The sequence below is a fragment of the Canis lupus genome, chromosome 30 (genome assembly GCF_011100685.1).
Source record: "Canis lupus familiaris isolate Mischka breed German Shepherd chromosome 30, alternate assembly UU_Cfam_GSD_1.0, whole genome shotgun sequence".
Lineage (NCBI taxonomy): Eukaryota > Metazoa > Chordata > Mammalia > Carnivora > Canidae > Canis > Canis lupus.
Genome location: NC_049251.1, coordinates 16,137,729 through 16,165,379, shown reverse-complemented (window position 1 = coordinate 16,165,379; position 27,651 = coordinate 16,137,729). Strand labels below are relative to the sequence as shown.

At 38.2% G+C, this 27,651-nt stretch overlaps 1 long non-coding RNA gene across 2 annotated transcripts in view; it reads right to left on the bottom strand.

The window, feature by feature from the left end:
• Positions 1-27,651, bottom strand: part of LOC102155157 — a 178,664-nt gene that overhangs the window by 24,491 nt on the left and 126,522 nt on the right. For both annotated transcript variants that reach the window (XR_005381648.1, XR_005381647.1), the window contains one exon: positions 12,306-12,430. This is a non-coding gene — a long non-coding RNA (uncharacterized LOC102155157). The remainder of the gene's footprint in view (positions 1-12,305; positions 12,431-27,651) is intronic.

The window sequence follows — 27,651 nt, the reverse complement described above, 5'->3', positions numbered from 1 at the left end:
AAAGATACTAGCAGGGCTTGAAAAAAAGCAGAGAAGACACTAGAGAATCCCTTTATGGAAAAATAAAAGAACTAAAATCTAATCAAGTTGAAATAAAAAAGGTTATTAATGAGCTGGAATAAAAAATGGAGGCTCTAACTGCTAGGAGAAATAAAGCAGAAGAGAGAATTAGTGATCTAGAAGACAAAATGGTGGAAAATAAAGAAGCTGAGAAAAAGAGAGATAAACAACTACTGGATCACCAGGGGAGAATTGGTAAGATAAGTGATACCTTAAAGCGAAATGATACTAAAATAATTGGGCTCCCAGAAGAAGGGGTGGGGGGAGCAGAAGGTATATTAGAGCACATTATACCTGAGAACTTCCCTAATCTGTGGAAGGAGACAGGCATTCAAGTCCAGGAGGCACAGAGAATCCCCCTCAAAATCGATAAAAATAGGTCAACACCCCGACATATAAAAAGTGAAACTTGCAAATCTTAGAGACAAAGAGAAAATCCTAAAAGCAGCTTGGACAAGAAGTCTATAGCCTAAAAGGGTAGAAACATTAGACTGGCAGCAGATCTAGCCATACAGACCTAGCAGGCCAGAAAGGACTGGCAACATATACTCAGGGTACTAAATGAGAAAAATATGCAGCCAAGACTGTATCTAGCTAGGATGTAATTTAAAAATAGAAGGAGAGATCAAAAGCTTCCAGGACAAGCAGAAACTAAAAGAATTTGTGATCACTAAACCATCCAGGCCAGAAATATTAAAAGGGGATCCTTTAAGTGGAGAGAGAGCCTAAAAGTAACATAGACCAGAAAGGAACAGAACAATATACAGAAACAGTGACTTTAAAGGTAATACAGTGGCACTAAGTTCATACCTTTCATCATTATTTTGAATGTAAATGAGCTAAATGCCCCAATCAAAAGACCAAGGTATCAGATTGGATAAAAAAATGCAAGACCCATCAATATGTTGTCTGCAAGAGACTCATTTTAAACCCAAAGACACCTCCAGATTGAAAGTGAGGGGGTGAAAAACCACTTATCATGCTACTGCACATCAAAAGAAATCTGGGGTGGCAACCCTTATATCAGACAAATTAGATTTTAAACCAAAGACTGTAATAAGAGATGAGGAAGGATACTATATCATAATTAAGGGGTCTATCCAACAAGAAGATCTAGCAATTATAAATATTTATGCCCTTAGGATGGGAACAGCCAATTACATAAGCCAATTAATAACAAAATTAAAGAAACACATCAATAATAATATAATAATAGTAGGGGACTTTAACACCCCATTTACTGCAATGCACAGATCATCTAACCACAAGAATAACAAAGAGGCAAGGGCTTTGAATGCCACACTGGACCAGACAGACTTCACAAATATATTCAGAGCATTCCATCCTAAAGCAACAGAATACACATTCTTCTTGAGAACACACGGAACATTGTCCAGAATAGATCACATACTGGGTAACAAATCAGGTCTCAACTGGTACTAGAAGATTGGGATCATTCCCTGTTTATTTTTAGACCATAATATTTTGAAACTGAAACTCAATCACAAGAGAAAATTTGGAAAGAACTCAAATACATGGAGGCCAAAGAGCATCCTACTAATGAATGGGTCAACGAGGAAATTAAAGGAGAATTTTTAAAAATTGATGGAAACAAATGAAAATGAAAACATAATTGCTCAAAAACCTTTGGGATGCAGCAAAGGCAGTACTTAGAGGGAAGTATATAGCAATACAAGCCTTTCTCAAGGAACAAGAAAGGTCTCAAATACACAACCTAACTTTATACCTCAAGGATATGGAGAAACAACAACATATAAAGCCTAAACCCAGCAGGAGACAAGAATTAATAAAGATTAGAATAGAAATCAACGAAATAGGAACCAAAAGAACAGTAGAACAGATCAATAAGATCAATAAACCACTAGCCAGACTTATCAAAAAGAAAAGAGAATTTTTATTCTTTTTATTTATTTATTACTCAAATAAAATCATGAATGAAAGAGGAGAGATCACAACCAACACTGGAAAAATATAAACAATTATAAGAACATGTTATGGGCAACTATAATGCCAACAAATTAGGCAATCTGGGAGAAATAAATGCATTCCTAAAGACTCATAAATTACCCAAACTGAAATAGGAAGAAATAGAAAACCTGAACAGATTCATAACTAGTGAGGAAATTAAAGCAGTAATCAAACATCTCCCAACAAAAAAGTCCAGGGCTAGATGACTTCCAGGGGAATTCTAGCAAATATTTAAAGAAGAATTGATACCTATTTTTCTGAAGCTATTTTAAAAAATAGAAATGTAAGGAAAACTTTCAAGCTCTTTCTATGAGGCCAGCATTTCCTTGATCTCAAATCCAGACAAAGTTCCCACCAAAAAGGAGATTTACAGACCAATATCCCTGATGAACATGGATGCCAAAATTCTCACCAAGATTCTAGGCAATAGGATCCAACAGGACATTCAAAGGATTATTCAGCACAATCAAGTGGGATTTATTCCTGGGATGCAAGGGTGGTTCAACATCTGCAAATCAATCAATGTCATATGCTACATTTATAAAAGAAAGGACAAGAACCATATAATCCTCTCAATAGATGCAGAAAAAGCATTTGACAAAGTAAAGCATCCTTTCTTGATTAAAACTCTTCACAGTGTAGAGATAGAAGGAATATGCCTCAATATCATAAAAGCCATCTATGAAAAGCCCACAGTGAATTATCATTCTCAATGGGGAAAAACTGAGAGCTTTTCTGCTAATGTTAGGAATGCAGCAGGGTTGACCACTCTCACCACTGCTGTTGAACATAGTACTAGAAATCCTAGTCTCAGCAGACAACAAAAATAAATAAAAGACATCCAAATCAGCAAAGAAGTCAAACTCTCACTCTTCACAGATGACATGATACTCTATGTGGAAAACCCAAGAGTCCATCTTAAAGTTTCTAGAACTCATACAGGAATTCAGCAAATTGGCAGGATATAAAATCAATGCACAGAAATCAGTTGCATTTCTATACACTAAATGAGACAGAAGAAAGAGAAATTAACGAGTCAATCCCATTTACAATTTCACCAAAAACCAGAGGATACCTAGGAATAAACCTAACCAATGAGGTAAAGGATTTATACTCAGAAAACTATAGAATGCTCATAAAAGAAATTGAAGAACACACAAAGAAATGGAAAAACGTTCCATGCTCATGGATTGGAAGAACAAATATTGTTAAAATGTCTATGCTACCCAGAGCAGTCTATACATTCAATGCAATCCCTATCAAGATACCATCAACTTTTTTCAGAGCTGAAACAAATAATCCTAAAATTTGTATGGAACCAGAGAAGAGCCCAAATAGCTAAAAGGAGCATTGAAAAAGAAAACCAAAACTGGTGGCATCTGAATCCCAAACTTCAGCCTCCATTACAAAGCTGTAATCATCAAGACAATAGGGTACTGGCACAGAAAGGGACACACAGATCAATGGAACAGAATAGAGAACTCAGAAATGGACCCTCAGCTCTGTGGTCAACTAATCTTTGACAAAGCAGGAAAGAATATCCAATGGAAAAAAAGTCTCTTCAACAAATGATATTGGGAAAACTGGACAGTCACATGCAGAAGAATGAAACTGGACCACTTCCTTACACCATACACAAAAATAGACTCAAAATGGATGAAAGACCTAAATGTGAGATAGGAGTCCATCAAAATCCTAGAGGAGAACACAACCTTTGTGACTTTGGCCACAGCAACTTCTTACTAGACACGTCTCCAAAGGCAAGGGAAACAAAAGCAAAAATGAACTATTGGGACTTCATCAAGATAAAAAAACTTTTGCACAGCAAAGGAAACAGTTGAGAAAACCAAAAGACAACAGACAGAATGGGAGAAGATATTTGCCAATGTCTTATCAGATAAAGGACTAGTATCCAAAATATATAACGAACTTATAAAACTCAACACCCAAAAACCAAATGATCCAGTCAAGAAACAGAAGAAATAAACAGATGTTTCTTCAAGGAAGGCATACAAATGGCCAATAGACACATGAAAAAATGCCCAACATCACTCAGTATCAGAGAAATATCAATCAAAATCACAATGAGATACCACCTCACACCAGTAAGAATGGCTAAAATCAACAAGTCAGGAAACAACAGATGTTGGCAAGGATCAGAGAAAGGGGAACCTTCTTAAACTGCTGGTAGGAAGGCAAGCAGGTGCAGCCACTCTGGAAAATAGTATGGAGGATCCTCAAAAAGCTGAAAAGAGCTACCTTATGACCCAGCAATAGCTCTACTAGGGATTCATCCCAAAGATACAAATGTAGTGATTTGAAGGGGCACCTGCACCCCAATGATTATAGCAAGAATGTTCACAATAGCCAAACTATGAAACGAGCCCAGATGTCTGTCAACAGATGAATGGATAAAGAAGATGTAGTATATATAAACAATGTAATACTACTCAGCCATCAAAAAAAGAAATCTTGCCATTTGCAACAATGTGGATGGAAGAAGGTATTGTGCTAAGCAAAATAAGGTAATCTGAGTAAGACAATCATCATATGATCTCAATGATATGTGGAAATTAAGAAACAAAACAGAGGATCATAGGGGAAGAGGGGAAAAATAAAACAAGATAAAATCAGAGAGGGAGACAAACCATAAAACACTCAATCCTAGGAAACTGGGGGTTGCTGGAGGGGGCTGGGGTGTGGGTAACTGGGTGATGGGCATTAAGGATGGCATGTGATATAATGAGCCCTGGGTATTACATAAGACTAAGGAATCACTGACCTCTACCTCTGAAACTAAAAATACATTATATGTTAATTAATTGAATTTAAATTTTAAAAAAAGAGTAAATTGATGCACAGAGAGGTTAAATCCTTTGTCCAATCACACAGAAAATAATAGAATCCCCTCAGATCGGCCACCAAATCCAGAGCTTCTTAGCTACTACTCCTCATTCCATATTAGGATCTCCACATAGACATGGGATTTATAAATAGTGCAACCTCCTTCTAAAGCAGTAATTCAATTTCTCAAGTGTACAGATTCAGAGAAGAAGGGCAAACAAATGTCAACATGTTTTGAAAGGTATATTTCAGGTGTTACTTTTCCTCTTGATGCAAATAAGCAAGATTTCCTCCCTTGTTTTCTTTCTCTTATGTATTTCATGAAGTTAGATAGGTGTGGAGTGCAGGCAAGGGAAATCATCAAGCCTCAAACTATTTTTTTAAGATTTCTAGAAAGTACCACAATTCAGAAAGGCTGTAATTCTGAATTTTATGACAAGGAATGGCATTATTCTGTGTGTACACAAAATGCCTTAATATTGATATGATCGAATTATATCCATTAAACCTTCAGAATTATTTCACATTAAAAAAATTAGATATAGGGCAGCCCGGGTAGCTCAGCGGTTTAGTGCTGCCTTCAGCCGAGGGCCTGATCCTGGAGACTTGGGATCGAGTCCCATGTCAGGCTCCCTGCATGGAGCCTGATTCTCCCTCTGCCTGTGTCTCTGCCTCTCTCGAATAAATAAATAAAATCTTTTTAAAAAATTAGATATAAAGTTTAATAGTAGAGGAAACCAGAAATGATGATAGTTTCCAGACTATGATGGGCTTTAGTGGTCAAGGGTCAGAAAATCATGTGGGGCCACAATTTTCCAATTTTTTACATTAACATCTGGTATTAAATGTCTGAAGTTTGTTTTACTGCGTCACATTTCATTCCTCAGTGAGAAATCATAAACTTTTGCAATTCACTGGACTAAGCATTTCACCAAACTGCCTGGAAACCAGAACTAAATGACCCATGTGTTTCAAAATGCTCATTGCAAAAGATTTGGAGGACCTGGCTGGGCTAATCTGTACTTGTGGAGCTATGACTTAACCAAGAAAGGGGCCTATCTATTCTCGAGTTTCAAAACTTCCTGGCAGATCTATTCCTGTAACTGGCGCAGAATGCAAATCAGTTTGGAGCTGCGTAAATAAACGTCCAGAGTTCAAGAAATAATAATGATGAATTGGCCAGAATCTCTGGCTATCTCAATTCAGATTCCCGTAAGGTTTATAAGGGCAAGTTTAAATTTTTAATAAACTGCAGCCCTGGGCTTATACAGAAAAATCTTTTTTTTTTTTTTTTTTGTATGAAGCAGAAAAATCTTTATTGAACCAGGATGCATGGAAAGATGATGGTTAACTTAATTTGGAAGTAATGATTAAGGAGAAACCTAGTCATTTCATTCTCGTCAAAAAAATTTTCTGTACTCCATGCCTTCTTCTATGCAAATATGAAGTGGATAGGATACTTCTTTAAAGGTTGATGATTTTACTTCTGGTCTCTTTTCTTTCTCCTCAGTGTGCAGTGCTATATAAATATATAAATACAGCTGATGCACAGAGATTGAAAAGGAATTTCTTTGACTCCAGCACCTCCTTAGAAAAAGTTTCAAATAAAACTGTTATTTTCTTGAGATGATATCACTTTCCTTAAGTGATGATTGAAAAAGGATTAATTTGGGATTATAATTAGGTGATTGGGGATATATTAAAATTATTAATCACTTTGTGAGGGATCTTGACAGTAAGGATGCACGTGGGCCATTGAAAACTGTTGTTACCCCACTGCTCATGGTGGCTGGCACTCATAACAAGTGTGGAGAGGGGAGGGGATAAGATACATAAGAAGCAGAGACATTTTCTCTTTCCTGCCCTTAGGTTCTAATCTAGAATTTTTCAACAAACCATAGTTCGTTGAATTCAAGATGCCTTCATTTCAAAGATGCACCATTAATTTATATATTACTTGAAAATAAAAACAATATTGCCAATTATTGTTGTAAAGATGCCATTGCATACATTCCTGATACAAAAGAATGCAAGAGGGCATTCTCCTAAGGGAATCTAGCAGAGAGCTTCCACAGAGCACTGGAGATGCCTAGAACAAGGAGAGTACTACTACAACTGCCCCCCACACACACACTCAGATGCACTCCCCCAGCACTCCACAGGATAAATAACCTATGCGGCAGCTTCACAAGATCTAACAGGTTTTGCTCGTGCTGAGAGAACATCATTTCCTTTTTAGAACCCTGCTGTGTAGCCTATGGAGTCTCTGGGATTTAATCGGTATCATTTGGACAAGTTAATCTGATTAACTTACATGTATCTTATCTTTCTTTTTTTTTATAAATTTATTTTTTATTGGTGTTCAATTTGCCAACATATAGAATAACACCCAGTGCTCATCCCATCAAGTGCCCCCCTCAGTGCCCGCCACCCAGTCACCCCCACCCCCTGCCCACCTCCCCTTCCACCACCCCTAGTTCGTTTCCCAGAGTTACGAGTCTCTCATGTTCTGTCTCCCTTTCTGATATTTCCCACTCCTTTTTTCTCCTTTCCCCTTTATTCCCTATTTTTTCACTATTTCCCCTTTTTTCACTATTTTTTATTTTTCACTGTAGCATCCTCACAAAAAGAATGAGAAAAGGAGATTTGCTTCTTAATTTTAAAGAGGAAGGCAGATGATGTGGTGATTGAGAGTCTGGGCTCTGGAGTCGGTAGCCTGGGTTTAGCTCCATCCTAGGCAGGTGTCTTGACTATCATTTCAAGCTTTACTTTTCTTACACATTTGACTGAAGTAGTAATCTTACCTACCCATATGGATCCTGTCAGGATCAGATAAAACAATGCTTATTGCAAAACACTTGTTATAGTGCCTAGCTCATACAAAAAGCTAAATAAATAACTATAAGCTGTCCAGTTTACCAAAAAGAGCAACTGCAGGTCTGTGCTCCAGACGGCTGTATTTCACTTGCCCAAAGGAGATTTAACATGATTTGTTTTGAAATTTTTGGCTTATAGAAGGTAGATAAAGCTAGATTGTGGAGAGAAGGAGGGACACTAGGGGTTGAGGAGAGGTCTCAGTGAATGAATGCTGGAAAGATCTGGATTTCTTAAACCTGGGAGATGAAAGGATAGTGCATTCTTTTGAACACTAGGGATCCTAATCCTACTGCCTTACAGAGCCCCAAGAGATGGCAAGTGGTAAAATATCTCTATGCCTGGAGGTGGTCAGCAAATACCAGGGCCTTCAGAGCCATGGCCCCTATCCCTGTACCTCAGTCTGTACCCAGCAGGGAGCTGGAAGGGCAGCTACGGCAAGAAATGAGGAGCCAGATGTCAGCAGTAGTGACAAATAGACCTTGGAAATAAAGGTTCCTGAGACCAGATAAGATCTGAGACTCTTTTAAGAAACAAGGGGATGGAGTGGGAAGACTGGAGATAAAGAGTTCGTCCAATTGGATATAGAAAGGTAAAAGAATGTGACACTTCTAACATCATACTTCTATGGACTAAACCCATACCCATTAAATAATTCTTTGTTATTTTGTATTATAGTCATCATTATCAGCTTATTCTGAGAAGGAGTCCAATGAGGTATGTAAATCTATACAAGCTGCTTGTAGGGCTTTTGTGCTGTCCTTATCCCCCTACACGTATCCCTAACTCTACTTCCTTTTACCCACACCATGGTGGTATTCCTTAATCTATCCACCCACTAGACTTAAATCAAAGATATCAGATATAAGCTCCCAAAGACTATTTCCAATTGTATACTTATTAAGTGCCATTTACCCTTGACATGGGCTTTCTACCTGATTCTCTAGCAAATGGCCTGGGAACTTTCTCCAAAAGAGTATCATATAGGACTTCTGAGGAAGATGGTGGAATAGGAGGATCCTAAGCTCATCTCTTCCCAGTGATACAACTATATAACACTAATATCAGTATAAATAATCCAGAAAATGACCCAAAGAATGGCAGAACAGACTCTCTACAGCTAAATGTAGAGAAGAGACCATGTCAAACAGCTGGTTGCCTCAACTCAAGTCCAAGACATCCCCAGGCTGACCCAATAAGAACACAGGGACCAAACCCTACCCATAACCGGCAAAAAGCCATTGTGAATCACTGGACTGAAGGCAAACAGCTCAGCCACAACAGTAGGGCACACACAGCACACACAGGAGACACTCCTAGAGCACAAGGTTTTGGCAAACAGAGGACAGAGTGCTACAGGGCACTACAGGACCTCTTTTTCATAAAGACACTACTTTCAAGAGTAGGAGACATAGATGACTTTCTTAACACCTAGAAACAGATAAAGACAGGCAAAACGAGGATTCAGAGCAATATGCCCCATATGAAAGAAGATGACAAAGATTACAGTAAAAGTGCTAAACAAAATGGAGATAAGTCATATATGACTGATAAATGTAAATATGGTTGTAAAAATATTCAATGGACTTAAAAAGAGTAGAGGACCTCCGTGAGACCTTTAACTAAGAGATAGAAAATGTAAAAAGAACTAACAAGAGATGAAGAACTCAATAAGGTATAATTATTGTAAATATTTACGCACCTAACATGGGAGTACTCAAATACAAAAAGCAGCTAATAGCTAACATAAAGCAACTAATCAATAGTAATACAATAATAATAGGGGGTTTTAACACCCCTCTACATCAATGGATCATCCAAACACAAAATCAACAAGGAAACATTAGCTTTGAATGACACATTGGACCAGATGGATCTAACAGATGTATTTAGAACATTACACCCTAAAACAGTAGAATACTCAAGTACACATGGAACATTCTCCAGAACAATCACATATTAAGGCCACAAAACAAGTCTCAAAAATTTAAAAAGATTGAAGTCATACTATGCATCTTTTCTGACTACAACTCTATGAAATTAGAACTCAACCACAATAAAAAGCCTGAAAAAAATCCAAGATCTATAAAGAACTTCTTAAGCTCAATAGCAAAGAAACAAACAATCCAATCATGAAATGGGCAAAAGACATGAGCGGAAATTTCACCAAAGAAGACATAGACATGGCCAACAAGCACATGAGAAAATGCTCCACATCACTTGCCATCAGGGAAATACAAATCAAAACCACAATGAGGTACCACCTCACACCAGTGAGAATGGCGAAAATTAACAAGACAGGAGACAACAAATGTTGGAGAGGATGTGGAGAAAGGGGAACCCTCTTGCACTGTTGGTGGGAATGTGAACTGGTGCAGCCACTCTGGAAAACTGTGTGGAGGTTCCTCAAAGAGTTAAAAATAGAACTGCCCTATGACCCAGCAATTGCACTGCTGGGGATTTACCCCAAAGATACAGATGCAGTGAAACGCCGGGACACCTGCACCCCGATGTTTATAGCAGCAATGTCCACAATAGCCAAACTGTGGAAGGAGCCTCGGTGTCCATCGAAAGATGAATGGATAAAGAAGATGTGGTTTATGTATACAATGGAATATTACTCAGCCATTAGAAACGACAAATACCCACCATTTGCTTTGACATGGATGGAACTGGAGGGTATTATGCTGAGTGAAATAAGTCAATCAAAGAAGGACAAACATTATATGTTCTCATTCATTTGGGGAATATAAAAAATAGTGAAAGGGAATAAAGGGGAAAGGAGAAAAAATAAGTGGGAAATATCAGTGAGGGTGACAGAACATGAGAGACTCCTAACTCTGGGAAATGAACAAGGGGTAGTGGAAGGGGAGGTGGGCGGGGGGTTGCGGTGACTGGGTGATGGGCACTGAGGGGGGCACTTGACAGGATGAGCACTGGGTGTTATGCTATATGTTGGCAAATCGAACTCCAATAAAAAATTTAAAAATAAATAAAAGGAAGTAAATTTAAGAATTGAAAAAAAAATAGGCCTATCTCAAGAAGCAAGAAAAATCTCGAACAACCTAACCTTACACTGAAGGGAGCTAGTACAAATAGAGAAAAAAAAAATCCCCAAAGCCAGAAGAAGGAAGGAAATAATAAACATTAGAGCAGAAATAAATGAAATAGAAACCGAAAAAAAAAAAAAAAAACAATAGATCAATGAAACCAGGAGTACTTCTTTGAAAAGATCAACAGAATTGATAAACCTCTAGCCAGACTCATCTAAAGTGAGAGAGAGGACTTGAATAAACAAAATCAGAAGTAAGAGAGGAGAAATAACAACTGACACTAAAGAAATAGAAAGGACTGTAAGAATTACAATGAAAAATTATATGCCAACAAATTATACAACCTAGAAGAAATGGATAAATTCCTAGAAACATAACCTCCCAGGCCTGAACCAAAAAGAAATAGAAAATTTGAAAGACCAATTACCAACAGTGAAATTGAATCAGTAATCAAAACTCCCTTGCTTGCTTCTGCTCTTGGAGAAAAGACTGATTAAGTCTGTCCTCATGACAGCACCTCCAATGTTAAAAAACAAGTTCTTCCCTCTGCCCTCCTTTCTTCTCTATCACATCACATCTTCCACTGACTTGCCTATAGACCTACAGAATTATAGTGGAAGTTGGGATCATCCCTGACCTCTAAAATATTCTCATCTTTCCAGGGCACCTTGCCCATATCTGGGAGAGAGTACCTTGAGGCTTACAAAATATGGAAAAATAGAAACCCAGGGAAAGGTAATGTTTGAAAAACTTTCCAGAGACTGGCAAGCTGATGTCCAAATAGTCACAGGGTTTTTCTAATACCATTGCTTAGAGTGGGGTAGTCCTGTGTGTTCTTGGCATAAGATAGTTGAGGAACAATGGCCAGCAACAAAATGGAAAATGTTCCCATGGTAGAAGGAGAGACATGAGGATCCTAAGGAACTAGGAAGGGAGAGTTGGTGGAGAGAAAGCCATGGGACAGGATGGTTTAGGAAGGATATGAAAGACCATCTACATTCTGTGCAGTCTGGTTTCCTGGGAAAAGAAGGGGAGGGAGAAGTCAGGGCATTAGCTATACTTAGAAAGTCACCTGGGGGAAAAGTTAGCAAAGATACTCATTGTCTCCATTCTCATGTCCCCATTGAGAAAATGATGATCATTGGACATTCTTCAAAGAGTTGTGGGGATTACATGAGAGAATTATTATAATACAGCAGTTAGCATTTTTTCTTGGCCTTTATTAAGTGCTGGGTTTTGTGCTAAGCCTCACATGCATTATCTCATTCAATTCTTACAACAACCCAGTGATATAGACACCATAATTTTCCCTGTTTTCAAGTGAGAGGAATAACCAGACCCCAGAGAGGTTAGGTAACTTACCCAAAGAAGCTGGGAATTAACACTGAGAGTCTGTTTAGCTCATGGCCTATGCTCTTTACCCAATGCCATCTCTCACATACACTTAGACCATGGGTTCAGTCCTTCTAGGTCCCAGTGACTTACCTTTAGGTCACAAGTGTGCACATTTCTCATTAAGGCTCTCCATTTTATCGAATTCCTCCACATATCCAGTATTTGGCATTCCTTAGCTTTTTCTTTTTAAGTTTTTTTTTTCTTCAACTTCCAACCTGTGAGTCAATATAAGGAAGAAAAGGGGAAGTTATTTACTTTTTTAAAGATTTTATTTATTTTTTCATGAGACACAGAGAGAGAGAGAGAGGGGGGGGGGGGGCAGAGGCACAGGCAGAGGGAAAAGCAGGCTCCATGCAGGACTCAATCCCAGGACTCCAGGATCATGCCCTGGGCTGAAGGCAGAGCTAAACTGCTGAGCCACCCAGGCTGCCCAAGTTATTTTCTTTAAAAGTTTCTTTATCTGATTTTATTACTAAAGTAGTAACTTGAGCTAACCTCAGGCATGCGTCAATTAGCTATGGAGCCCTGCTTTGGGAGTTCTCCAGACACACATACTGGAATCAATCACAGTAAATTCTATATGCAGGTTGCTTTTCTCCATATAACTCTGTAAATTCTAAATTTTTTATGGCCATTAAAATCTTTTTCAACTAGGTCAGCCAGAAGAAGTTGCTCCAAATTTTCGAGTCAGCACTGAGAGCTCTGAAGGGTTAAAATACTTGGTCACTTTTGACATTGGCTTCTAGTTTTTGGTGATGATCACTGGCAGGAAAGCCTGCCATTTTCATCCCTCTCAGGATGCTAGATTTCTGTTTTAAATGTGATCATAGGTGTTTTGAATGGATGTATAATCTGCTAGAAAGTTGGTATTTTTACTCTGAAGGTGCCTTTACCATATGGAGGATTGCCGAAAATAAAATGGCAATACTATGCCCAAAAAATCAGTCTCACTAACCTGTTTATTATAAAAGATTTGCTATAGCATTTCTTCACATTTCCCCATTCTTTTCCTGCTGATCACGATTTTTAAGCTGGCACTACTGCCTTTTCCCTGCCTTACTTCTCTACACTATCAAGTCAGAAATATAGAGATGTTTAGCAAGATACAAAAGTAAGTTACTTATTCTATAACCCTCCCATGTTCACTTGATTAAGGATGGTACCAGAACCCTGGTGTCTTTTTGACTGATGAGTATTGATTAGAAGATAGGATATACCACCCAACCTCAATGAAGTGGTTGACCTCATCTCTGTTTCTATATCCACTATATATATCTGTAGAATCGTACTTGTTATAATTATGCCAATTATATCTTTTAAGCCTGTCTGTTCCTCTTGACAGAGAAGTCCTATAGGAAAGGTTCCGTGTCATATTTGTCTTTGAATTTCCAAGTGAGTTGCACAGTTCCTGGCAGATAATTTATTGTCACAATATTTGCTAAATGAATGAATCGTCATGATTCAGACTTATTTTTGAAATAGAAATTCTGTTCTGCACAAAGCACTGACGTGGTCTTTTTGGCAACATTAGATTTGGAAAACACATCTCCCATTTAACCACAGATGCATGAATACTTTGTATTGACCACATCCTGGGGATAAATTCTATAGTTTCACTGCTTTAATCATCCTTCCTGGTCAATATCCGGCATGAAGTGAAACCCCACAGGAGTTACTAAGCCCTTAAAAATACCTCATCAACTGAACCTCACACACAGAAGGATATCTATTTTAAATTCAAGCAGTCTTTTGGGCTTTAAGGCAAATTTTTTTTTCTCTAATAAAGTACTTTTTCTCAAATTGACTTCTTATATTTCCATTTTCCCCAGCCTTGATTGTCTTTGTTTATATTTTACCATTATTTATTGTATCCATTCATATTGTGTACTACTTTGAATTCTTTGGAAAACAAGATGGGACATGACAAAGTAAAATTTTAAAACACTGTTATGCCCCAGGCAGGTGACTAGGATTTAGATCAGAGACTTTGTAGGAGGTAGACAGAAGTTCTTTCTATCTTCCATGGTCTACTCCATGATCATGGGAAGATCACTTAATTCACATTCCTCTTCGATTCTGTTAGTTTATGTAAATAGTGGAAAAATCATACCTTCAAAAATAATGACTGGAATACTTTTTTTTTTTTAAGATCAGTGACTTAGTCATGGCACTAAAAAGAACCAGTCACATCTCTTCAGCAGTTCTTTCCAGCCCTAAAAGAATTGTGTTTTGCTCTTCAGGTCCTTAGGGACAGAATGCCTCATGAAGATATTCTTGGAAAATCAATTAATAAAGCAATAGACTGCATATCTGGTATCTATATAGGAACAGCATAAAACATAGTCTAGACTCTCTAGGGACTTTAGGTCAACAAGCAACAGAGCTTGGCACTTGGCACAGGATAGAAGTAGAAATAGCACTTGGAGTCAGAACACATGGGGTCATGGTCATGCAATGGGATTTTGAGCCTTTTACCTAATGTTTTAAGACATCATTCCCTTGCTTGTCAAATAGAGCTGACAGTGGGGCTGGAGTCAGGATTAAATAAGAGAATGAATATCAAAGAAGCTTATAGCTTATAAAATATTATCAGGAGTACATGCTATGATAAAGAAATAGTGTTTATATTTAATATAAAATGATGGGCATTGGAGGCATATAGACTTGGACTCATATGTCCTTAGTAACTGGTTTTAGGCAAGGTACTTGATACCTATGAGTCTCAGTTTCTTAATCCATATAATGGGTACAGATGGAGCATGATAGATCTCCTAGGAATATTGGTGGCAAAGGATGGAAAGCATGAAGCAGAGTGGCTGGTACACAGTATGAACTGAATAAGTGGAAGATTTCATGTCATGATTAATAGATCTTAACAGGAGAAATTGTATATAATTTGGTGCTAAACTGTTTACAGCCTGTGGATAGTGTAGGAGTCCAGAGAAGATGAATGCTGATTATATTTGGGGTCTTGTTAAAAAGGCTTTATGGAAGAGAGGTGATTTGAGATAGGCCTGGAAAGGTGAATAAGCTTTGCTTAGGTGGAATAAACAATAGTGTTTACCCAAATTAGTCCTCTGGTGTGGATAGCTCAGTCATGATCACACTTGAGTTTTTCTTGGCCCTCATATAGCATGGGAGATTGAAAGTTATTTACATAAATCTGTCACCCTGTGAATTCCTGAAAGAAAGGGAACATATTGTTTTCATCTTTATGTTCCTTAAAGTAGTGGCTTTCAATCCTGCTGGTTCTCAATTCCATGAATATACCAGGAGAGCTTTTAAAATTACCCAGGCTGAGGCCTTACGCCACTCTCATTACCTAGGAATCTCCAGGCTTAGTATAATGGTGTTTTTGCAAAGCCTCCCAGGCATTTTTTACATAAATCCGATTGAGAACTATTGCCTAAAGCTTCAGCTACACATGAATAGATGTGTGTTCAATTGTTGAGATGGCTGTGTGGAATGGAATATGCTGAAAAGCATACTGGACTGGGATTAGCTGTAGCTCTTCCCTGACTGCTGGTGGAGGTCTTTGGTCTCCCTAGGCTCTGTGTCCTCATCTGCCAAGTAGGAAGGCTGGACTCATTCTCTCTCTTCAAGCCCTGATGGTCTATGATGTAGCCGAGCAGACATCATTCCCATCATCCCTGTTTGGGGAGCCAGTCTCAGTGGTGGAATAGTGGGGGGTGCTCCTCTTGCTTTCCCCATAAATACACCTCTCTCCTTCCCAAACCAGCCCCACCCACAAGCACATGAGAGGAGCTCAACAAGGACATCTGAAAACTGTTTTCCTCTTTTCCCAAGAAATACCACAACATCATCAATCTGTGTTTGTTTTATTTCTAATGAGGGAAATGTGCCCCTCTTATTGGAAACACCTTGTGGAAAGAGGCAAGAGCCTCTCCTTGCAGTCTGGCAACTGAGAGCAGAACTGCCGGCTGCACCCCACCTGTCCCCATAGCTGAGACTGACATAGCCTTAAATACTTTCCATACGTAAACCTTTGTAAAATTTCTTAGGCACACAGTTGCTGTTTCAAGCTAAGGTAATAAAAACCACATGTCTGGAGAGAAGCCAAGGTGAATATAGTTCCCCCAGAGGTAAAACATAAGTGACACCTTCTTGTCTTAGTCATGGACCCCTCCTTCTGTGGACCAGGCATTGGTCAAACCTGTAGAATAATTGCAAACATCAATCCTGAAAATCACTGTGCACTTGGGCTAGGTGACCTAATGCTCCTTAGAAGACAGCTGTCTATTTTTACTCTTAATAAACAGTAGAGGGGGCTGGAAATTAGAAATAAGGTAGTACACATATGAGGGATTTCATTTGGCATCCTAGCTTCTTAATGTGGAGTTACTGGGTAGAGAGCAGAAAGCCTGTGCCCTGGTCCTTGAGCTCTTTCCTACGTCCTGGAGTGAGCTTCAAAGAGCCATGTTGGGTGGAGCTAGGAACCAGGCTGGCTTGTCTCCCAAGCTTGTGAGAATTTTGAGGAGGGGCCTTAGGTCTGTCAATGGGTGGTAGCAGCAGCCATTCTGAGAATAGGGCATCCTGCAAGGATTAAATGAACAGCTCTAGAATCATCTAGAGAATAATCCCTGGCTTTCTGGTGATTTGTAAGTAATATTTCCTATTCGAGACTCTATTTGGTCTTCAGTTAAGCATAGTGCTACAGAAGAAGCTCAAGCTCTGGAAGTAGAATGAAGTCACATTCTTCCTACCCTAGTTCACTGCTTCTATATCTAACCCCATCATTTCATGTCCTCAGAACCTCAGGCTTCTCATCTGTAAAACAGGAAGAATGGTAGCCACTGCAGAGGCACTTTGCAGGTAGATTATATATGTAAGTCATTAAGTGGATGGGCTCTGACACCAGGCTCCCTGGGTTTGGTGAGCTACAAGAAGCTCTTTTGGGCAAGTTGGTTATTCTCTGCCTGCTTCAGTTTTCTTATCTGTAAAATGATAAGATTAGTAGAGTCTACCTCATGGGGTTATTGTGAGGATTAAATGAGTTAATTCTTGTAAAGCTTCCGGAATAGTGACTGGTACAGAGTAAGTACTTAGTAAGAGGAAGAATACTTACAGTGCATTACAGCCCTTCACACAGTGGCTGGCTTACTGTACATGCCCAGTGACTGCCAGTTATTATGACTAGTAGAACTATTCATTCAGCTGGGGAAGGAACATGTATCCTCACCTCTCACTTCCTCCCTCTAGACTTCCTCATATGATTCAGATGTTGAGTCCACTGAGGTGTCACCCTGGCTCTGAGGGAAGTGAAGGAGGAGTTGTGGGGCCAAGTGAATAGAGCGGAGACAAGGCTAGCATCTCAGGCCCCATGGGAGAGCCCAGGCCCAGGATTGGCTGACCTTTCCACAGAAAGAGGAGAAACCACAGCAGCCCTCACTTTCCCTGGGCTCTCACTGAGTCATGCTAAGTCATTCTTGGGTCTCACCCCATAGAAAAGGTGTTTCTACTTCTTAAAGAGTATGTGCCTAGGGCCCCAGGCTCTGTGTTCAGATCAGGATGCTCTGATGGAGGTCTGGGGGAGGGATGGAGTGCAGTAGAGGGGTTCTGGCTTCCTGACGCTTCCAAGGCCCTCTGTTAGCTAATGGAAGAGGCTGGGTATCTGTTTCAAAAAGGAAAATTCTCTTCTGGAGTCAGAAAAGGAAGACAGTAAGCAGTCTCTGGTTGGCTCCTTAGAATAATTGCTATTCTTTTCTCTAAAATTAGTCTGTACCTTATTTCTAGAGAAATCCCTTAATTCACATGCATTTATTCTATAAATATTGGAGGGCCCACTATATGCCAGGCACAGTGCTAGGCTATGACCTCAAAGAGGATTTCATGAAATCTTAAATAATTACTATACAGTATTTTAAGCTTGTAATTTGAGTGTGTTCAGAGTCCAATGGGGGCTTAGTGAATGGGGAGTCACATAAAACTTTGAGGAGCACATGATGTTGGTATTGAGCTGCTGGTTTCCAGAAACAGACCCATCTGAGTTAAAATTCCACCTCTGCTACTTTATGATCTTGGAGAAGTTATCTTAACCTTTTTGAGTCTTGGTTTCCCCACCAAGACTGTAAAATGAAGATAATGGCACCATCTTTAAGGATTTTTGTAAGTGGACTGACATAAAACATATATAGTAGTGTACAAGAAACACTGTAATTAACAAATGGGGACCATTTTTAATCAGCAAAAACCTGCATATTCCTAAAAATTCCATGGGTGTTTTTTTTTTTTTTTCTTGTTTCACTGATGGTTGAATCTGAGTCTATAACCCTGCAGTCAAGATCATTGAAGACAGTTAAGGTTTCCCAAGATCCACTAAAATTCCAAGTATTCAGGAGTGAGTTCAGGTAGTGGGTCTCTGAAAGAAGTTCATGAGCAAAACTTTCATGGATAGGTTCACACACCACCTCTTCTGTCCATGGCAGAGATCTGCTGCAGTATCCTTGCCTTATAGGAAGTCTTGTGGAGTCATCCACACAAACTGGCTACATCTTGAAGTTAGAGGAAGAGGAGAAAGAGATAGGATGTCTCAGCAAGACACACAGATGCATCCTCAAGGTAGACCTTAGACCTACAATTTATAGGACCTTCAGTTCATAAACCATGTGATACTTTCTGTGGAAACCTCTGTCTCCATAGTGAATGAAGGGGCTCCTATATAATGAATGACCTTTTCCTCAAACTGTCCAAAAAATATCTATGGAACATCAACTTGTGCCAGCCATGTGAGTTACACGTGGTTGCCACCTCTATCATTTCTGTATAAAATGAGCAGAATGGCAGTAGCGTCCTTGAGGGAATGCTGGCTTTAAACCATTCAGCACAGAAATTCCCTATAAGTATTCTTGGTTCCTTCTGCTTATGCAATCTTCCATCAATTTCATTTTGTCTTCATTTATTTTTTGAGATCTCTACCTTTCCTCTCTTGAGCCAGACTGTGCCATATCTTTCAAGAGGCCTGAGACTCATCTAGGCAAAAAGAGACTCGAAAGTGGGCTTGGGTATAGCCAAGACTAAATGGGGTTCACTCCTCATTTATCTCCCCTTTCCTCTACCAAGGGTAATTTAATTGTGAGTTCTATTATGGCAGTTAGGGATTTGATTTATTATTTTATGTGCACTGTACTGTTGTGATTCAGAGACTGTTGTGTTTTCAATGAGGAGTCTCCAACTAGAACACATACTCTTTGTGGTCAGGGATGAGGCCTTTCATTAGTGGGGAGTGAGTGATTTCTTTTAAGGGTATCATTAAACCAATCTCAAAAAGACAGCTCCCTAAAATAGGGCCAAAGAATTTGGCTGTAATGCTTGGCTATAATGCTACCAAGAGAATGTAGTAGTTATATGAATTTTCTGGATATTCCTAAGATGCCCATTATTCAAAGTTGGCCTAGAATAGGGTCAGGTCTGGCCCTCGCCTATGTCTCTTTCATCTCACATCACACCCCTCTTCACTCTTTAATCTCAAACTTACTAGCTTTCTTGAAGAACTTCATTAAAAAAAATTATTATTAATCAAACTCCACTAAAAAATATATACAAAATAAATAAATAAATAAATAAATAAATAAATAAATAAATAAATAAATAAATAACATCACACCCCTCTTCACTCTGTAATCTCAAGACTTACTGGCTTTCTTGAAGTACTTAATTTATTTAAAAAAATTTTTATATTAATCGAACTCCAATAAAAAATATATACAAAAAATAAATAAAAAATAAAAAAATCTTGGAGTACTTCAAAGATGCTACTTTGCACACATTGTTCCCTTTGTCTGGAATGCTTCCTCCTATCCTTCACCTCCCCTACTCACTTTTGCCAAATGAACTCCCACTGACCCTTGAGAATTTACCTCAGTTATCACTTTTACAGAGTCTCCCGTGACTTTCCTCACTAGGCAAAATCCCTTTATTTCTGATATTCTTGCAGCACATGCACCTTTCCTTTAGGAAACTTAATACCTAACACATTTGCTATGTAATTGACCAGGGTCAATATCAAACTTCCTCTCTAGGTGGTAAACTCTATGAGGGCAGGGCTTGTGTCTATTATTATTCATCACTTCATCCTTAGTACCTAGCATGTAATAGATACTTAATAAACATTGTAAGTGAATTATTTGAAATGAATGTTGACATTTCCATCAATCTGTAATTATTTAATCTACTATTAATCTCCCATCTACTATGGGAGAATGTGCTGAGGCATGGCTTAGTTGGGTCCTCTGCTCTATCTCTCACACGGCTGGAGTTATAATCTCTTCTGAAGATTTGACTGGAGAGGTATCCATTTCCAATATCACTTACATGATTGTTGATAGGATTCATTTCCTTAAGAGCTATTGGACTGAGGGTCTCAGTTCCCCCACTGGCTAGTAGCCAGAGGCCCCCTTTATTTCCTTGCCTTGCAGGCCTCTTCAAGTAGTTCACAATGCAGCTGGCTTCATCAAAGTGAGCAATGAGAGGGCAAAGTGAGTACAACTGAGGGAGTAAGAGCAAGACAGGAATCACAACCTTCTGTAACCTAATCTTGGAAGTAAAATCTTATGATTTTTGTTGTATTCCATGAGTTAGAAGGACATCACTAGATCTAGACCACACTCAAAGTGAGGGTATTACAAAGAAGGTAGAGATTAGTGGGGAGTGAGCTATATTTCAGTTATTGCCTAGCCCAGTCTATGATGGCTGGTGCCAAATAGAACTGGAAAGAAGAACAAAATCATTATGTTTATATTTCAAGGGCTAATTGTGTTAAGGCTAATTAGCAGGCATAAGAGACAAGGTAAACTGGAACATAGATCACAGTCTTGCACATGGTAGAAATTCAAGTAGAAATGCTGTGATAAAGCATTACTTTCTGCTTGAGTACTGTCTTAGGAAGTCTCTGCCAGAGAGAGAAAACTGTGATAAAGATAGGAATGGATACAAAGGAGATAGGCAGATAGGTGCACTTATCAAGCTCATGCTCTGTGACTAGGCATAAGCATTGAGAAGTCCATTGTTCCTGGACCTCACAAGATTCCTGCTACACTTCAACACTCACCACCTCTGTGGTCTTTCTCCAGCTCCCTCCCACAACCCTTGTTAAAGATTTATTCATTTTGAGAGAGAAGGAGAGAAAGAAGAATGGGAGGAGGGGCAATGGAGGAGGGAGATCATCCCAAGCAGACTCCCTGCTGAGTGCAGAGTCCAACTTGGGGCTTGATCCCATGACCCTGAGATCACTACCTGAGGAGTGGACACTCAATAAACTGAGGCACCCTAGCACCCCAGCCAACCACTTTTGAAAGTCAAGAGGAGTACAAGTCACATGAAGGATCATAAGGGTATTTTGTTGCTTCCCCAAGATGGTATTCTTATTGTCATTAGGGACTGTGTTTGTTTTGTTTATCTTTTTTGAACATGTGCTGATAAGACTATGACCAAAAGAGGTAAGACTGAATAAGATGACTTCACACAGATAGCAGAAAACTTTTGGAAAGAAGCACCATTATTTTGATGACAATCTTTTCTACCAGATTTCTTCTTACCGTGGAAAAGAATTATGCATATGCATCTTTCCCCTCAAGCAGTGTGGTGGCTTCCCAGCATTATCAGAACTGGATTTGATTCAGATGAAATTGTATGCACTGCAGCATGTGGAGAGAATTGTAACCGGACATCAAAAGAGGAATTCAGAGTAGTTATAGGAAAATTGTGCTTTCTCTGGTTGTCTGCCAATTAGTACATTGGCCCCATCAAAAGGACATGGATTAAACTCTGGAAGATGAGCTTGGAGATGGGAGGCTGCACTCTGGCTTCTGTGACAAGTGGGTAGCCTGCAGGTTTTGAAAATAAGTGAAGTGAAACCAAATTTACGGTTCACTTTGCAAATAGTGGAGGATCACCTAGATCAAAGAGAAATTATCTGGAGGAGTATGCCTCCTAGTTTTAGAGCCAGACAGAATTCCATTTGTATTTTTACAAGGATTGGAACAATTCAGAACTTGTTCCTGCCATGGAGTAGGCCTGTGGGTCTCTCTCTGGATGGAACATATCAAATGCCTGGGTTCTTTAGATGCCCTGGCTCATTTAGATCTCATGCCCTTCAATCTCCTTACTGCAGTCCCTAAGGACAAGGGTGTAGTGTGGGGAGAGAGACTAGGAACTCTGGGATCTGATTTCAGCTCTGCATTGATTCATATAGCAATCCTAGGCAAGTGATTTAACTACCTTTATGAGGCTTGGATTTCTCACTCTGTAAAATAGGAAAAATATCCACCCTTCTCATTGATTGTAGAGTTACCATGGACATTAAATAGGACAGTATAGGTAAAAACTATAATACGTGAGCCAACCCTTTCTCCATGGTCATCTTCACTTTCTGATTTCTTGTTCACCCACTTATTTGTCCAACCATTTATTCATATGATCTAATTTTCCCTCTAATTGGCTTTATTTTTTTCCTTCTTTCTCTCACATTCATCCTTGCTTTTGAGCTTTTACTCTGTTCCTTAAATATTTTCCTTACTTATTAACCTTTCATCCTCTTTACCTCTCAGTCTCTCCCATTGTCTATCTTGGCTTCCTCGTCAGTTCCTACCCTCCATTCCCTGACTCTGTCCTGTGTCCATTTCATTCATTCCCAGTACTATATTCAATCCTACTTTGTCCCAAAGCATTGTCCAACCTTCCATCTCACTGCTGAGCTGACCTTTGTACTAGGAAGCATCATTGAAGAGCTCTGCCCCCAGCACCATAATGATGAGCTCTGTGTTGGTATTCTTATCTGAGAAATAGGTATACTCACTAACAGACTATAATACTATGATTTCATATCTCTCTTTTGCTGATGAAAAGACCTATCTTAACTATATTTGTCAAAATTATGAGCTTAGCAAATAACAATAGATAAAACTTATGGAGTACTTATAATATGTAAATGCTATTTAATTCATTTACTTATGTAACGTAAATATTATTTGAGGGTTAAATGCAATAAAAAACCTTTCCAGGATCATGTGGCCAGAATTAAAAGCCAGGTATGTGCTCTATGCACCCCATCCTACTGGCCTCTGAAAATTGGTATTTTTGTGATGGACCAGAAATCATCTGACAAAAGAAGGAACAGCAGATACAAATTTAACGACTGTAAGAGAACCATGGAATGCAAGAGCACTTAGTCAGGAGGACTGACTATTTCTTCTATCTCTTTTCTTTTTTAAGATTTTATTTATTTATGAGAGAGAGAGAGAGAGAAAGAGAGACAAAGCGCGCACAAGTAAGGAGGAGGCTCAGGGAGAAAGAGACAAGCAGACTCCCTCTTGGGCAGGGAGCCTGATGTGGGGCTCAACCCCAGGACCCTGAGATCATGACCAGAACCAAAGTCAGATGCTTAGCTGACTGAGCCACCCAAGCACCCCAGGACTCATCTATTTCTAAGAACCTAAATAGTCAACAGAGGATATTCCAAGATTAGGGATTTATCTTTCCTTAGGACTAGGTTCCCAGAGTTAGGAAAATGGAAGTCACCCAGTACATTTGAATTTCAACTCAAATAACAAATAATTTTAGTATAAGTTTATCCTGTACAATATTTGGTATACACTTATACTAAAAAACCCTCATTGTTATCTGAAATTTAAGTTTAGCTATCCAACCTGTATTTTACCTGGCAACTCTACTCAGACCCCAAAATATTTTGCCTTTTCTGCCATCACAAAGCTTGTTCCTTTGTGATATAGCTAGTTTTTAGCATATTTCCATAGCCTTTAAAATCACATAGTAAGATTTAAGCTTTCTAATTATGATGAAAAAATCTGATGTAATCCAAGAAAAGATTGATAGATTTGACTGCATAAAAATCAAAATGTTTTAAGTGGCAAAAAGCACCATAAACCAGGTAAAAGACAAGTAACAAATTAGGAGGAAATACTGTAAAATATATATCACAGATAATGGACTGACATACCTAATATTTAAAAGAACCTTTTATCAGTTCTAATAGTTTCTTGGTGGAGTCTTTAGGGTTTTCTATACATAGTATCATGTCATCTGCAAATAGAGTTTTACTTCTTCCTTACCAGTTTGATGCCTTCTATTCTTTATGTTGTTTAATTGACTTGGCTAGGACTTCCAGTACTATGCTGAATAAAAGTGATGAGAATGGACTTCCTTATTCTGTTCCTGATCTTATGGGAAAAGCTCTCAATCTTTCACCATTGAGTATGATCTTGGGTATGGGTTTTTCATAGATGGCCTTTATTGGGTTGAGATATGTTCCCTCTAGACTTACTTTTTTGAGAGTTTTTAACATGTATAGGTGTTGTAGTTTGTCAAATGCTTTCTTGGCATCTATTGAAATGATCATATGTTTTTTGTTCTTTCTCTTATTGATGTGATCTATCATGTCAGTTGATCTGTGAATATTGAACTACCCCTGAAATCTAGGAATAAATCTCTCTGATTATGGTGTATGATTTTTAAAAATGTATTGTTCCACTCAGTTTGCTAATATTTTGTTGATGATTTTTGCATCAATATTCATAGGAGATATTGGCTTGCAATATTTGTGGTGTTTTGGTATTGGGGTATTGCTGGCCTTTATTTGTGGTGTTTTGATATTGGGGTAATGCTGGCCTCATAGAATGAATTTGGAAATTTCCCTTCCTCTCATATTTTTGGGAATAGTTTGAGAAGAATGGGTATTAACCATTCTTTAAATGTCTGGTAGAATTTGCTTGAGATGCCATCTGGTCCTGGAATTTTGTTTGTTGGGAGTTTTTTGATTACTGATCCAATTTCATTACTAGTAATTGGTGTGTTCATATTTCACACTTTTTTCTTGATTAAGTCTTAGAAGATTGTATGTTTCTAGGAATTTATCCATTTCTTCTAAGTTGTCTAATTTGTTGGCATATAGGTTTTCATAATATTCTGTTACAAGTGTTTATATTTTTGTGGTGGTGGTTGTTATTTCTCCTCTTTCATTGGTAATTTTGTTTATTTGGGTCCTCTCTCTGTTTTCTTTTCTTTTTTTAATGAGTCTTGCTAGAGGTTTATCAATTTTGTTGATCTTTTCAAAGAACAAGCTCCTGGTTTCACTGTTCTATTGTTTTTTTAGTTTCTACACATTTATCTCTGCTGTAATCTTTATTGTTCTCTTCCTTTTGTTGGGCTTAAGTTTTGTTTGTTTTTCTTTTTCTAGCTCCTTTAGGTATAAAAACAATAAAATATCAAAAAATAAGCTTAACTGAAGAGATAAAAGACATGTACCCTGAAAAGTATAAGACACTGATGAAAGAAATTCAAAATGATACAAAGAAATGGAAAGATATTCCATGCTCATGGGTTGGAAGAACAAATATTGTTAAAATGTCCATACCACCCAAAGCAATCTGCATATTTAATACAATCCCTATCAAAATACCAACAGCATTTTTCACAGAACTAGAACAAACAATCCTAAAATTTGTATGGAACCACAAAAGACCCCAAATAGCCAAAGCAATCTTGAGAAGGAAAGACAAAACTGAAGGTATCACAATCCCAGATTTCAAGTTATATTACAAAGTGGTAGTAATTAAAATAGTATGGAACTGGCATCAAACTGACTGACAGGCACTGTGGAGTGCATTTGATGAGATGAGCACTGGGTGTTATACTATATGTTGGCAAATCAAACTTAAATAAAAACAAATGTAAAAAAATAAAATAAGAAAATAAATTGCCTCAAAAAAAAAAAACCCTCAAAAGACACACAGATCAATAGAATAGAACGACAGCCCAAAAATAAACCTGCAACTATATGGCTAATTAATCTTTGACAGGAGGAATGAATATATATAATAGAAAAAAAAACAGTCTCTTCAACAAATGGTTGAAAATTGTATAGCCACATGTGAGAGAATGAAACTGGAGAACTTTCTTTCACCGTTTACAAAATAAAATAAAATAAAATAAATAAAATAAAATAAACTCAAAATGGTTTAAAGACTTAAATGTGAGACTTGAAACCATAAAAATCCTAGAAGAGAGCACAGATAGTAATCTCTCTAATGGCTATAGCAACATTTCTCTAGATATATCTCCTGAGGCAAGAGAAATAAAAGCAAAAATAAACTGTTAGGACTACATCAAAACAAAAAGCTCCTGCACAGTGAAGGAAACAATCAACAAAACTAAAAGGCAACCTAATGAATGGGAGAAAATATTTGCAAATGACATATCTGATAAAGGTCTAGTACTGAAATATATACAGAACTGATACAATGCAATGCCCCCAAAATAAATAATCCAATTTAAAAATGGGCAGAAGGGGCACCTGAGTGGATTAGTGGTTGAGCATCTGCCTTTGGCTCAGGTTGTGATCGATCCTGGGGTTCCAGGATCAAGTCCTGCATCAAGCTCCCCACAGAGAGTCTTTTTCTCCCTTCTGCCTATGTCTCTGCCTCTTCCTCTATGTCTCTCATGAATAAATAAATAAAATCTTTTAAAAAATAAAAATGGGCAGAAGACTCAGTTCTCTGAAGAAGACATCCAGATGGCCAACAGACACAAGAAAAGATGCTCAACATCACTCATCATGAAGGAAATGCAAATCAAAACTACAATGAAATATCGCCTCACACCTGTCAGAATGGCTAAAATCAAAAACACAAGAAACAACAAGTGTTAGTGAAGAAGTGGAGGAAAAATGAATCATCTTGCACTATTGGCGGGAATGCAAATTGGTGCAACCATTGTTGCAAAGAGTTTAGAGATTCCTCAAAAAAATTAAAAACAGAACTATCCTACAATCCAGGAATCACACTATTTAGTATTTACCAAAAAAAAATACAATCACATTAATTCAAAGGGATACATGCACCCTTATGTTTATTGCAGCATTACTTATAATAGCCAAACTATGGTAGCAACTGAAGTGTCTAATTGATAGATAAATGGATAAAGATGTGGTGTGTGTGTGTGTGTGTGTGCACATGCACATGTGCGTGCATGCTGGAATATTATTCAACCATAAGAGAGAATGAAGTTATTGCCATTTGCAATAACATGGATAGAGTTGGAGAGTAAAACGCCAAGTGAAATCAGTCAGAGAAAGACAAATACCATATGATCTCACTCATATGTGGAATTTAAGAAAAAATGAACAAAGGAAAAAAGAAAGACAAACTAAGAAACAGACTCAATTGTAGAGAACAAACTGATGGTTACCAAAAGGTAGGTGAGTAGGGAGATAAGGGGAATAGGGCATTAAAGAGTACACTTATCATGATGAAAAATAAGATGATTTTTAAAAATCTTCATGATTCTCACAATGACACATTTTAACAATTGAGAAATAATACAAAATACTATAGAAAAATGGGCAAAATACATAGATAATTCACAAAAGGAAATAAAATGGCCCTTACATATGCATAAAAGATAT